This window comes from Dermacentor silvarum, chromosome 4 (genome assembly GCF_013339745.2).
Source record: "Dermacentor silvarum isolate Dsil-2018 chromosome 4, BIME_Dsil_1.4, whole genome shotgun sequence".
In the NCBI taxonomy this organism is placed as follows: domain Eukaryota; kingdom Metazoa; phylum Arthropoda; class Arachnida; order Ixodida; family Ixodidae; genus Dermacentor; species Dermacentor silvarum.
The window spans coordinates 148,673,955-148,689,334 of NC_051157.2; the positions used below are offsets into that span (position 1 = coordinate 148,673,955).

General features: G+C 45.1%; 1 non-coding gene across 1 annotated transcript; it reads right to left on the reverse strand.

The window, feature by feature from the left end:
• Positions 1-5,910: 5,910 nt before the first annotated feature.
• On the reverse strand, positions 5,911-5,981 carry Trnag-gcc (transfer RNA glycine (anticodon GCC)). Its single transcript has one exon. It is a non-coding gene; the product is annotated as a tRNA-Gly (tRNA).
• Between the last annotated feature and the right edge of the window lie 9,399 nt (positions 5,982-15,380).

A 15,380-nucleotide genomic window follows, 5' to 3' on the forward strand; every position in this document is an offset into this window, starting at 1 on the left:
GATCATGTTTAACGAGAACAAATGTGGCATTTTAGCTATTCATGCACCAAACTTGGTACACTTATGGAATTCTTTGTGCTGAGGAACCATAAATTGATTTTAATCAGTTGGTGCCATCGCACTGTGCTCTTGTTCCAATGACCATTAAGCCTAAGAATTAAAAGTGAAGCCTACTAATGCATATTAACATGCAAATCCTCCTTTTGGAAAGTGTACTGGAAAAAAGTTATTTTGCAAACACAGTTCACTTATTTGCACTGCCTCAGTTTGTTGGTCCTGCATGCAAGATAACTGCAGAAAGTGTGCAAAACTGGGAAAACTGGCATTTTTCTCTAAATTTTACAACTGATAATATATACTGCTTCTGTAAGCTTGCACACGTGGCTGGTTTAAATGCTTTTGTCAAAGTTGGTATCACATTAATTATTAGGCCTCACCACCGCATTGGTAAACACCATGACGAGTAAATAACAAAATGCATCATCTGAAATCAAGTCTGAACACACTCGATTTTAAGGCCAGTGACCAACAGATAGATGCGCTTCCTAATTTTAGAGCTAGCTTTCCTGCAAGCCAGTTTGTCAGGTGGCATAGTCTGTTTTGCAGTCTCCATGTAGGTACATGGTCTTGTGCCTTTTGTGTCATGGAAAAGGTAAAGGTGGTTGTCGCGAAAAATCCACATGCAATAGATGGCCACGAGCATGTGGAAATTGCACGTCATCTTACTGGAACGATGAACTGCTTCTACCATCAGTCAGACAAATGTGCAATGCAGAGAAACACTCCTGTAAATTAGGAAACAGGCTGTATTAACAAACCTTTCCGTTAGGAAGAGTGGTTGGCCATTGGCTGGCCGGATTAAACGATAATATGCCCAACATTCTTATAGGCTGGAACCTGCTTTTACAAGCAGCATGGAGCGTGTTTTTTGTGAATATCAGTGCAGGTCTATCAGAATGTACCTGCATGCATAGAGAGGATTGACACCTCGTGACGTGGCATGCCGTGTCTGTCTGTCGTCTGGAAGCTGATTGTAGTGTCCACTAAAATATACAGGCAACGGATGCACGTACAGCCATGGACTGATCGCAAAACAAGTTTCACTAAAGCAAAATGTTGGCATCGATCTCCAAGTTTAACGCCACTAATGAAAACCATGTGATTTCCTCAGAAAGAATGCTTTGCAGTTGCAAAAGAAATATTTTTTCCTGCTGTGGGTATCAAACTTGGCAACATTGCTTTTCCAGGGCAGTCACACTACCAACAGATATTCTGGGCTGGTGTTATATAACGCAAGGATTCCTTTTGCTTGATTCTGTGCCTCCCTTATCATCCGCTATATGATCGACTACCACATTTTATTTACGGCCACATGATCCCAGTGATAACTTAGGTGGAGCACAAGAAGGAATAGCATTGGGTTAGAATCATGTTATCCCATTTCTGGACACTGTCAAGTTCTGCCATTTCTTCAAGTTTGCCATCTTGTCAGTTCTGATTGGCTCACTGGGTGGCCACAGCCTCTCTGATTGGCTCAAAGCTTCAACTTGAGGGAATTTGACTACATGGGCGAATTTCACAGTAACCAAAATAGCACTCATTGATAACCATGGTTGAGGCCAGCAGATGGTAGGGGGAGAGATACTAATTGACAACTCTTTTAACGACACCACTCAGTAAATGAATCAATTCTGTGGAATTGGAAGAAATGGCAGTGAGTTTCATCATTGGTTTCCTGTCATTGCAGTATTGACACGTAGGCACTTGGCGAGTTGTATTTGCCTGGAATTTGATTCTTGAGGACACTGTGACGATTGTGCCTTAATCCTCATTGTGCACATGTTGTTAGTGGTCATGTAGTTCATTATCTCGTGCCCCACTGTGATGTACGTGCGTTACATACATGCCGTGACTAGGAAAGATCCATTATGGTGAGCCTGTGAGGTTTTTGACTGGCACAAACAACTTTTGTCTGACAGAACCTTGCTTGAACATGCCTCGGCACACAACATGGAGCACACATTCTAAAGCATCATCCTTTGCCCTAGAGATAACTGATTAAGCCATCTTTATTTTTCCCATTTGCTTATGACTTGTTCATGTTCAGCACTAGGCTTGCCAGCATAAGCTTGGTCTAGCTTCAGAAGATGCTTGTTATGCTTGCGACCTAACTTTGGAAGTGGTTAGAATGTGCACAATAAACTTTCATTACAGGCTTTTGTCACCCAAGCCAGAGCCTTTTCATTATCAGGGTAAACATGCATTTATATTTGTCTGTCTGAACCCACTGAATCCTTTCAATGTTTGGAGGCGATGTTTTGTAACCACACATATGCAGCACATTTAACAGCAATCGTTTAGGAGGAAACAATGTATTATTCACACGTTGAGGCATCTTCGTAATGTCGGTGGTTTTCTACCAGCATGTCATCACGCGACACCGTGTCACAGCTTCTGTGTCTGTCTATACTTGTTCCTTGTGTACCTGGGCACCAGTTTTTAAAATGAAGTTGTAATGTCATGGCAAGAGCTGCATCAAATGTTTAAGCCCTGAAGGAAAATAAAGATTGGTGGAGCAAATTGTGCTGATACTTTTTATTGAAAGTTTGCATTGTCTTCCTGCATCAAGTATGTTTCAACCAGTCACGTTGAGAAGGATAGCCCACGTTAATAAAGGCTCCTTATGTACCAATAATGGGAGGTACCCATGTATTCGCTGAGTTTTATTCCTGTTCATTTAGTGAAGTCTATTATCTATGAATTGCCTAGCTCAGTTGTTTTCAATTTCATGTAGCTAATGTACAATTTGTTTATGCACATATTTTTTTTATGCCCGTAACTAAACCACAAATTTAAACATTACTAGCCTGTGACTATAATATGGCTTCCATTGCCTGGAAGATTAAATTTGGTGCGACATTTCATTGTGTGACGTAATAATTCAGCGGAAATCCGCTAGGTGGAGATAAGTAATTAAAGGGAAAATGAGACATCCACCCAAATGTAGCAATTGGCTTCAACTGCGAGGCTTTCTTTCGAGGAACCCGGTTGGGTTTCCATTGTAGCAATTGCTACATTTGGGTGGATGTCTCAGTTTCCCTTTAATTACTTATCTCCACCTAGCGGATTTCCGCTGAATTATTACGTCATACACTTGACTTTGCTTCGAGTTGTCGACAAATTCGACTTCGCCCTGCCATCTGCTAGCCGCCTGGTTAGCTCAGATGGTAGAGCGGCTGCCCCGGAAAGGCGGTGGTCCCGGGTTCGAGTCCCGGGCCAGGACGAATTTTTCTTCAACTGCGAGGCTTTCTTTCGAGGAACCCGGTTGGGTTTCCATTGTAGTAAATTGCTACATTTGGGTGGATGTCTCAGTTTCCCTTTGACATTTCATTGTCCCTGGACACTGGGAAAACATGGTACTCAATAACACTTGGATACTGCCATCGAGTGCTGTAATGTAATTTGAGTAATGAGGGGAAAAAATATTTGTGGACATTAAAAACTGCCGCATGATGATTTCTGTGACCATTTTTGGTTGCGCATTCGCAAGCACCACTTACTTGTGACAACTCGAATGCACTTGCGGTTTGCCACACGTTCTAGGCCTGTGTGGCTTGACAAAAATGAAATGTACCGTAAAATTCATCGCAAGTGCCCCCCCCCCCCCTCCCCCCACAGGCTAGTCAAAATTACCGGCAAAGTGGGGGGGAAGGGGGGGTAGCGCCATCCCGGAAACGCATCCCGGAACGGCACCAAAATTGAAGATGGCGACGACAAAATTCTCCCGCCAGACAAAAAAGAAAAGAAAAAAACCGCAGTCGGTATGGACTTAATTAACCATGAACTGTATTAAGCAAAAAACAAATAGTTAGTGCTGTTTATCACTCTCAGAACAATCGTAAGTGCTGCAGCAATAGCCAATCGACGTTGCACCGGCGCGTCGCGCGATCGGCGACACGAACATTGGTTGTGCAGCTTCTACTCGAGGCAAAATGATGTCCGCTATCCGCTAGTAAAAGTGACGCGTAATGTTCACTTTATTAAAGACCATGTCCACGGTCAGACGCTTAGCACTAACGAGAGTTCCGATACAAGTCAAGCTCAGCTGCAGTGCATGGCTCCACACAGCTCGCCAGCTGCATGCACTCGCGGCCCGCATATAACAGCTTCTTTTAAAAAAAAATTTCCAACAAAACATTATTTTACACTGCGTCGCTGTCAACGCGCCTCATTTGGTACGAGTAGGCGCCCTCATGCCAGCAACAATGGAGATCGCTCGCTGAGCTCGCGCGCGCAAGCGCTAATCTACGTCGATGATATGGGGTTTGGCCTTTAGCGTGGTGTACGTAGTGTACGTAAAACATTTCTTTTTCGTGTGAAATTCATTCGTTCGTAGCGACTGCGAGAGAGGGAAGAGGTAAAGCCACGCTAAGCGAGCTGCGAGCGCCAAACGCGCGTCAGATGGGAGGATTTGGAGGCAACGCTTGTACTGCTAGATCGACGCGTGAAGTAAAAATACAACGCGCTCCTGCTTCCATTCCGCTCGCACTTTCCGGACGCACACACACATAGAATTAGGTGCCCTGCGAAATTCAAAGCATAATGGAATAGCGCGCACGCGGCTAACTAGCGGCAGGTAATCGGCTAACGGTTATTGCCATGTCCACGCAGACGCAGCTCGGCCATGCTCGCATCGCAGCTCGCGGCGCCGCTAATATGAACATGCTTTCTTTTTCGTGTGAAATTATTGCGAGGAGAGGGTAAGGGTACGGCCACGCTAGCGGCAAAAACGCGCGTCAGAAACGCGCGGCAACGCGTCATGCCGCGCGCGGCAATAGCGGCAGGAATCGGGGGTTTTGCGGCGTGCCGCGCGAAATGGGTTCGATAGCCAGTTCTTCATCTCGCGGCACGCGGCATTTGCCGCAGAAATGGGTCTCGAACCCATTTCGCGCGGCACGCCGCAAAAACCCCCGATTCCTGCCGCTCTTGCCGCGCGCGGCATGACGCGTTGCCGCGCGTTTTAGTCGCTAGCGTGGCCGTACCCTAAAGCGGCAACAACGCTTGCTCGGAATTTTGCAGTAGTCAAATTAGCGGCGTCGCATTTTTAGACAGACTGCCTAACAGACCACTGCGTAATATGGTGCAGTACGTCTTTGTTTAAAGTATATGGGCTATGTTGCCTGTGACCACCAAACCAACTGCAGGGTATTTGAAGGAGCTCCTGTGGTTATGCGTCAACAAGCTCCGTTGCCCTGGGGAATGAGAACTCTCGCGCTCGCCATTATTTTAAATTTTCACTGCACGCTTCCTTTCCCGGTATGCAACACAAACGGCTTTCTTTGATCAAGCATTGCAGACACCCACATACAGTATATATATGCACGGAAGATCATCACGGGCAGCAGGAGCCCTCAAGAAGCGCGCCGCTTTCAAGACAAAAAGCCATCGCACATATGGCGCGCACCGACGCGTGTGCATATGCAATTGTAGCAGAAATGGCGCCGGATAACCTTTTAACAAAGCGTGTCTTGGGAGGAAAAAAAAAAAGAGGAAATCATAAGCGCGCGGTTACACGTGACGGCGGTAGTAAAAAAGGGTCGCGCAGTTCGAGGCCCGGGGAAGAATGGCGGCGAGCGGGCGCGATGGCGGCAAAGTTCAAAGGGTGGCGCTACTTTTGTTCATCGAGGGGCTTTCACTTCGGGCAGTCACGAGAGTTTCGTTCTCGTTTATTCCGGAGATCTGGCGACTTTTGCTTCTCGAAATCTGGCGGATTACTAGTTAAAGAAGTCGCGATTACATGCAAGATAACTTTTATATTATAATTACTGATAATTACATCTCAACGCCACCGCCACACTAAAGATTACAAAAAGCAGCCTTGTTTACTCGCTATGAAAAAAAAAAAAAAACTGCGTCGGCCGGGAATCGAACCCGGGCCACCCGCGTGGCAGGCGAGTATTCTACCACTGAACCACCGACGCCGACGGATTGCTGCGATTCTGAGACCGTCCAGCCTGCTGTCCAACGTCCGGGTGCATTGAAGCAGAGAAAGTACTGACTAAAGTCGCCGCAGCTGCAAACACTTGCATACGGAATTGCATACTTTTCTGTCGGTGAAACGCGGAGTATTCACTGTAGAGTGTAGTCAGAGCAAATGCATCGCGTAATCTTGTTCCTGATTGGCTGACGCCAACTAACCCATAAAGAAAAAAAATTCTTTTTTTTCCCCCTCCATAATTGACCCCTTCGAAACTGCATGGTGCGTTAAGCTTCATTAATCACTGTAGAAAGTTCGCCTTATTGCGTGTTATCGCTTTCTTTGAGCCACCAGTCCCACAGCTACAGCCGCTCGACGATTCATCGACGAAAACGCAGCACGGCCGTGCCACAGCCAGTGATTCCCTACCTTGCAGAAGAATTTTCATTCCTATGCACAAAAGTTTCCTATTTGAGACAATTTTCCCGGCATTATTCTAAAAAGTGCCCGCAATTCCCCCCTCACATAAACGCACATAAAGTGCCTCGAGCGCCGAGCGGCCAGTCGCGATCTCCTTTTCTTCCACTCACCCCTCCCTGTTGGCGATGAGCCGTGCTCCTTCAAGGGCTTGAGAAGGTAGCGCTAACCTTTCCTTTTCTCATAACAAACCACTTAAGGCTTATTCACACTAGGCCGACACGGCACCGATTTAGGTCTCCCGACTGTTGGCGACCGGATGATGGTAGAAGTCATAGTCATGACCATGACAGAGCAAACATGACAGTGACTCAGCCAAAAAAGATTAAACATTCAAAAAACCACTGGAATGGATTCGGACGTGGGCACGAAGTGAAGCAAACACTAAAGGATGATGGTAGAAGTCATAATCATGGGCATGTCTTAGCAAAAATGATAATGACGCAGCGAAAAAAGATTAATGCTCAAAAACCACTGAAATGGGTTCGGACGTGGCCACTAAGTGAAGGAAAAGGCTAAAGGTTGATGGTCGAAGTCATAAGTCATGAGCATGACTAAGGCTTTCGCCTCAATAAGTCTCTTAGGTATAGCTAAAGGGACTCCTGAGGACCCATTACATGAATGTCATGACATGCGTGTCATGTAGGTCATGAAAGCGCCGCCTACATCTTGGTGCTCTCATGGGCCTTCGTTTCGTTAATATGATAGGCTTCCCGCACACTGCTTCGCATAACATCGGTTCCCACAGGGAGTGGGATCTGCCGGCTTTTTTTCGTGTTGCTCTGCAATTTTCTCATTGGCACTAATTATAATATTTGAGAAGCTGAATAATTAATGACTAATTATGTAATTAGGCTGAATGCAAATAATCTGAATATCTCCTAGCGACGGCAAACGTTACATTGGTTCTTTCCAGCTACGTGGCATATTGCATATTTTTAAATCTCGGTGCACGATAGTTCGGGGACCCTGTATATAACGCGGCTTCGACTCCGCCCAGCACCGGAGTAATTAAAATCGCTTTTTGCTCATTGAAGAGCAGTAGTACAAATCCTGCGGCTCATACCCAGTAACCCAAGTTTGCGTCGATGAGGTTCGTACAATTAAGAGCTGCGCATAAAGAGGTTACAAAAAGGTTGTACATACCCGGCGTCCCAAATCGACAATCAAAAGGTTAATTGATCAGTGTGGCGCATACCTTTCTGTACCCATGTGACCCAAGTTGGGGTGAAAGAGGTTCATGGAAGAGCGGCACATAAGCACTGGCACATACCCAGCAACACCGCAAGTTGGCGTGAAGCAGGTTAACTGTCAACTAACCCAAAGTTGGCATCAACGAGGTTGACTAAACAGTGCCACGTACTCAGAGCCACATATCCAGTGACCCAAGTTGGCGGGAAAATGGCAGAGACGTAGATAGACAGATGGGTAGATAGTCCTCGGAAAGTGCATGAGCTATCGTAAGTGATAATCATGTTAATAAAATGCTGTGCACATTTATTGGATTGTATTTGTGAATGTGCAACGAAGGTGCCGCTAGTCATTAGAATACACGTTTCACTTTCGTGTTATGACCACTTTCCTCCGAAAGGAGGACCATATTAACATACAGCCGACTTTCTTGAGCAAAATAACTTTTTAACCAATGCACAGCATGGTTTTAGACGAGGATATTCTACTAATACTCAGCTAGTCCAAGCCATACATGATTTTGCAGCGGCAATAAACGAAGGAAAACAGACTGACGCTATATTTACGGATTTTTAAAAAGCATTCGACAAAGTTTCGCATAATAGAGAGGTTTAGCTTGTCCGGTAATCGGATAAACGCGGGCGGACCGGGCCATAGCCTCCTCGAGTTTATCAAGGAGGCAATGAACCGTAAATGTGAGTGGCCTGTATGGTGCTGCCACCTGGTGGCGCAGAGTTCAAACAGACAAAAACAACTAATATTGCAGTAACCAAGTGTATTCTACTTCTCTGCTGGTGTAAATTTTCGGCAGCAACACGATTACGCCACTGCTGAAAATTTGCACCAGCAGCGAAGTAGGATACATTTGGTCATTGCATTATTAGCTGTTTTTGTCTGTTTGAGCTCTGCACCATCAGGTGGCAGCACTATACAGGCCGCTCACGTTTACGGTTCCGCCAACACGCCCCAACGCCCGGTCCACCCGCGTTTTACCCGATTACCGGTCAAGCTAAACCTCTCTAATAAACTTTACTCTATTCTGTTGTTCCCCAGGGATCCGTTCTTGGGCCGCTTCTTTTCTTGACTTTTATCAATGAAATTGTCTCTAATATCTCGGTTTCTATCAGATTGTACGCAGACGATTGTGTGCTGTATGAAAACATTAATACTACTGAGGATCAAGCCAGGTTAAACGACGATTTAAAAAAAAAATTAAATTATGGGGTTTTACGTGCCAAAACCAGTTCTGATTATGAGGCACGCCGTAGTGGGGGACTCCGGAAATTTTGACCACCTGGGGTTCTTTAACGTGCACCTAAATCTAAGTACACGGGTGTTTTCGCATTTCGCCCCCATCGAAATGCGGCCGCCGTGGCCGGGATTCGATCCCGCGACCTCGTGCTCAGCAGCCCAACACCATAGCCACTGAGCAACCACGGCGGGTAACGACGATTTTGTAAAAGTAATATCTCGGTGTGACAAATGACAAATGTGTGTTATGATAAAACAGTGTTCATGCGCATAACACAGAAACGGAAGCCTCTCATATTTAACTATGCTACTAATAATAATGATCTTTCTAAAGTTAACAGCTACAAGTACCTAGGGCTTCGGATCTGTAAAAACCTCTCCTGGACAGAACATGTGGATAACGTCACCGCTAACGCCGTCCGCAAACTCTTTTTCCTTCGACGTGCTTTGAAGCTCACGCCCCCTAGTGTACGTTTTCTCACATATAACACCATTATTCCATGTTAGAATATATGCCGTCATAATCTGGGATCCTTTCACTAAAACTAACACTGCTAACTTAGAGAGAGTTCAAAAGAAAGCAGTACGGTTTATTCATAACTCATATGGCCGTTCATCTATCACCCATCTACTTAATCAAAGTGGTTTGCTTCCAGTCTCTCATAGAAACCGTGTCTGTCGTTTAAAATTCTTTTTAAAATTACTCCAAGGTAAATACAATCTGAACACATCCAACATTATATCGTACTCCTCTGGACATAACAAAAGACAACGGCACGATTTTACAGTGACACCATTAAACGCTAGAATTAACTCCTTTATATAAGTATTCTTATTTCCCCAGAACGATTACAGATTGGAATAGTCTTAATAATGATGCAGTATCACAAACGTCACTACAAATGTTTGAAAGCTATCTTTAATTTTTTAACATCGTTTGTACTACATTATATCCTGGTGTTGCATTGGTGCCTTGTGTTTATGCATATTTTTCCTTGATCTTGACTTATGATTTATTTATGAATTGATTTATGACTTCTTTTGGAATTATCTTGGCTGTTTCCAACGGCTCCTTACTTGCATATTGTGTGCCCATCCTGCTAAGGTCTTGTATAAGATCGCAGTATGAATAAATAAAAAATTGTTTGTTTGTTTTATTTCTCGGTTGCAACCGAAAGCACTGAGCGCTTGCATGCAGCTTGAGCGTAACCGCGCAGCAATACTGCGAAAGAACATGTTCCAGACTGTGTAGGGCGTGACTTCGCGACCTAGATAAGAACCTGATTTAATTGACTTCGGTAGTTCGGATGTATGAATTGGCGGACTGACGTATATGTCATCATATCACTGTAGCCGGCTGGGCGCGAATCAATTTCCGCACGGTGCGCGTGAGCGGGTAACCACCAGGCAGCGCAGGGTCCCGGCAGGTGTCGTACAGGTCGGCCTTCTCGATGCGGTCGATGGCCCAGCCGAAGCGCGCACGCTTGTACCGGTCGAACACCGACTTCACCTGGGTACACAATGAGAAAATCGCCACATTTGCGCATTCAAGGGTGCGTCTATAGTAATTTGACCACCGACACCCTTAGCCCTAGCGTGCTCGTCTTTTGACCTGCATTGCGTGACTACAAGAAAACAGGAATGCTCCTGGAGGGGCCGTTAGACTCTTCAGTACTTACCGGCTATCACCAAAATTAACTGGACGGCTTTACGCGAACAATGGTCACTGTATGTCGACGGACGTTGTTAGTCTAGATCATGAGTGTATTTATATTTTATTAATGTTAATTAGATTTACTTTTACGCGGACCGACACGTTAAATAACCACAGCTGGTCAAAATGATCCGAAGCCCTCCAGTGCCACGTATCTCGACCATCGCCCATTGTACATACAGCTTCGGGACGTTAAACCTCACGATTGAACTTTGTTTAAATAAATGGAACCAAAGACAATTGACCTAGCAAGTTTCGACACTCCGAAATGGCCTCGAACATGGGGAAAAACTTTGAAATTTGTGACGTCACACTGACGTTTCGTCGCTTATAGGTGATGGACGTGATGTACACAAAATTCTAGAAAGGTAAGTTTGGCCTTCGTTACTTCCAGTATTTTCTTGTCAGGTGAGCTACAATAGAGTATGGAAAGGATACTTGTGTTGGTGTTGAGAAGTGCTATACATGCACATTAGAAAGACCGAACTTGAATTTGACGTTGCCTTCATTTTGAATGTAATACACTGAACATCATTTTACATGTCCATATTTTACCAAGTCCAGCTGAATATATTACTTGTCCATCTCACGAAGTCCATCTTTTCACAACCTGTTTCTTTCCTTCCACCCTCTCTCTTTTAGAGCAATTCAATTCCTCAACTTCAACCCTATACAGAGTAGCATATAGGAGACTATACACACGCCGGCAAAAGTCTCTGTCGTTTCCATTAAATAACTTTCTCTTTCTCTCCTGTCTTGAGTGTCCATTTGACAGCTGACGCTGTCACGTGCACAAACGCGCGCTACGGATGCGCACCTTGTGTGCGACTGTCTCCTTGGACTCCCACAGGCAGGGCTGTCCGCTGGGCCCCAGCTTCCCCATCATAACTTGCGCCTCGTCCACCAGGGCGGCGCTCTTCATCTGCTCCCAGCACGCCTGCAGTGCCGGTGCGAGAGAAAGTACGCACATAAAACGGTCAGGCGGAGACAACGTGCAAATGTGTCACTGCATATAAGAGGTAACAAGAAAATATGACGTAGTTGATGAATTTTAATTTTACTAAGCAAATGCGCACAAAGCAATCATATACCGACAAGGAGAAAGTCGATCGCTGACTATACTTTAGGAAGCCCCTAGCCTGCGCTAAAAAAATTTATAAAACTCTACAAGGTACTTATATTATTCATTGTTTCAGATATGAGTTATTATTCCAGATATGATACATACTAAAGGAGTCTGTATTGATTACTGCCAATTGGAGAGAAAGCCGCAAAACGTCCTTATGCTTAGATAAATCTCGCCAAATGGCTTCTGATTTCATGTGCTTGCGGTAGATCATCGGTTGGTCTTGACGCACTGCTCGTCTCTGTTCATATCTTATCTACGATGGTTAATTTAACCACGGGAAACGTTGTGGCTGAAAGCATAGCTCATACCTAGGTGCGGGATTGTCCACGCAGGAGATTATAATCATGCACAGCAAGAAAGAAGCGAGCAAACAAAAATGAAATATTAGCTAACAATGACTGAACCGGGTGGTAATGACAGCGAGTGGAGGCTTCTCCATCGAGGAGAGCAGTCAACACCGCGACAGCTGAACACAGAGTTGCACGTGGACAAACAGACAGCTCGGAGAGAGGACACTCCATAGCAGCGGCAGCCCGAAGCACGGCAGCAGCAACGAGAAGCCTCGGGGCACTCGACAGATGAAACCAGGACTCGGCGTCGACAAACATCAATGTCCGAACTGGGAAATAGAAATTACCCATCCACGAACAGGTACACGCCGGGCCTCAGTCACATTATGCCCTCTATCAGTGCCAACTATATCTTATCAATGTGAGTTTCGCGCATGAGTTAGGAGGCCATAAAATGTCATCCTAGCTGTCTTGCCAAAGTTTCTGCTGAACAACGTACGGTTCTTTGGTTTCGATGGACGGAAATATACTGCCTGCGATTCAAGCACAATTATGTGTACACTATATGCACACGAGTTACTGGCTGACATCGCAGACAGACGCGAGAGGAAAAGCGGTGACGACGGCTCACCATGCGGTACTCTTCGACTGAGGCGCTCTTGCAGACGGCACCGTAGCCGCTTGGCGCCGGCGCGGTCGGGGAGACGGCGAACTTGATCAGGGCCGCGCTCAACGAGAAGAGGACCACCACGGTGTCGGGCAGCGAAGTCTTGTTTATCAGCTGCACCGCAGTCTCCTGCAGGAACAGGACGCGCAGCCAGCGGCGCTTCTTTACCAAGTGTAATCCGGAGTCCTTCACTACGGCGTGTCTCATAATCAAATCCTGGTTTCGGCACGTAAAAACTCCAAAGTCAACAGTTGTTGTACTGAATGAATCGCGTTACGTAGACGACAACTACAGTTCAGTCTGCCGACTATTTTTTTTTCTTTTATTATGTGTATTCTCGCCCATCCTGCATTTGGCAATATCACCTGCGCAGGAGAAATGAGGACGGGGGTGGATCCTTCGAAAAAAAAAATACCAGAGGGGGGGGGGGGGTTATGAACCACTGGGTGTAGCTCTTACAATCTTGAAACCAGCGCAGCACCACTGAAGCAGCAATGCCCCCAGCACGCCTAAAAAGGAAATCAATATTATGCCTACTACCTAGTATCCTCACATGGCCCGAGCTACTCGATCAGAGCGTGCTTCGGATTCCACAGGCTGCCGCCAGGAATAGACCATTCACGTTTCTGACTTTCATGTGACCAACACCCAACTGGGCATGTGATACAATGTGTGTAACCTCTTGTCTTGTTCACCTGGATATTTTTCACAAGTCCGCCATTGTGCTTTGATGGTTTCGTTCTGAGGTTTGCATTGTTATGCCGTATTTACTTCTTGTTTTGTGCGCATTCTCCAGTTTAACTTGCATTTTGACGAATATTGACCCTTCTTTATGTATAATTATCCCTTTAATTTAATGTGTTATTTCCAAATGTCGCTTGCTATTATTTTTTTTCCCGTCCATTCGTCTTTTCCGTCGTACAGCAGAACGCATGTTGTTCCGACCTGCATTGGGCTGCACAGCGTTGCAGACACTGTTGCACCTTCTCACGTACGCGTGATTTCTTGGTTTTTCTACAACAGCAAAATTTGATCTGCATATAGCAAGACAACACCTCACAATTCATCTTGCGTCGTGTCCCATTACACCGTTCAAACACTGAATCATGTGAAAAGATGGAAACGTGCACGAGCGCGATGAAGGTGGCGTTGGGGTGATGACAACACACGGAAAACACACAACTGTATCAAAAGTTCACTCTGAAAGCGTCGCGTTGAAGAAATGGGGGTACCCCAATGGTTTGTTAAGATATGCTAATTCCTAGTAAAGCTTTTTTCAGGGTCTGTGTATAGTGTGTAGACGTGCATGTAAAAGAGACTAGGCCGAAAATAGACACGTGATCACATGGGAAGGTACGAAGTACTAGGGATACCCCAATGGTTTGTTAAGATATGCTAATTCCTAGTAAAGCTTTTTTCAGGGTCTGTGTATAGTGTGTAGACGTGCATGTAAAAGAGACTAGGCCGAAAATAGACACGTGATCACATGGGAAGGTACGAAGTACTAGGGAGCATTTTTTAATACGCAATGACCTTCATTTATTATGCTGCTGCTGATACGGAGGACGATTTTGTGGTTTTGGCGGGGATACCTAAGGAATAGGCTATCAAGGCTCCTAGGAAGAACCTTGGTTTACCATTGCAAAGTGCGCACGTCGAACGTAGATCACCTAGCCGTAGATTTGTGCAAATAAATTATTTGATTGGACTTAGCCAAACGCGTGAATAATAGCAAAGAAACTTCTCTGATCGTTTCTTTTTCCCACCAAGACATACAAGGTCGACACGGCGGCCGCATTTCGATGGGGGCGAAATGCGAAAACACCCGTGTACTTAGATTTAGGTGCACGTTAAAGAACCCCAGGTGGTCCAAATTTCCGGAGTCCCTCACTACGGCGTGCCTCATAATCAGAACTGGTTTTGGCACGTAAAACCCCATAATTTTAATACCAGGTCGACACGTCACACGCCCTTACGTACTATAGTTGAAGCGGACATCTAGCAGCTCTGCATTATCAAGTTACTTAACAGGACTGTTCTTCAACGAGCCTCTTCAAGTGAACTGTAATGAAGTGATTAGTTCAGCGATTGTTCCCCATTCTTTCGCACGCGAACATGTCTATATTTGCGCTAATTTCTCCTACGAATATACTGATCTACTGCCATACCGGCTAGTCATCGCTTCGTTATTTACGTGATACGTTGAAATTAACGTTGATAATGCCTTCATGCTTGTTTTCTTTCTTTATTTTCACATGCGAAAGCTGAACTACTGAAACCATAGAAAGGGTTCCATACTTTGGAACAAGAGTAATAGAAGATGAATTTTTAAAAATAAACTTTGGAATGGCTTTGGAACAAAAGTAATGTACTTCAGTTAAGGCAAGGACCGTATGCACTGGCGTGTGGTTAAATGAGCGCGTTCCTGAAGCACACTGAAATCGAAGCAAATCGTGGCTCATTTTCATCTCCACGGGAGCCGGGTAGTCGGGAAACAACTGCTCAGAAACAGCTTGAAGAAGCCCGATCCACCGAATTACAGTACCCCTGCGTACTAAAAGTTAAATAAATGTGTACAAGGATAACACTGATTCGAACAAAGAGTATCTGGCAATTTGTACTTATTTAAGAGTAATCGCCGATAGATAAAAGTAAATAAATCGCACTAAAAAAAAAAAAAAAAC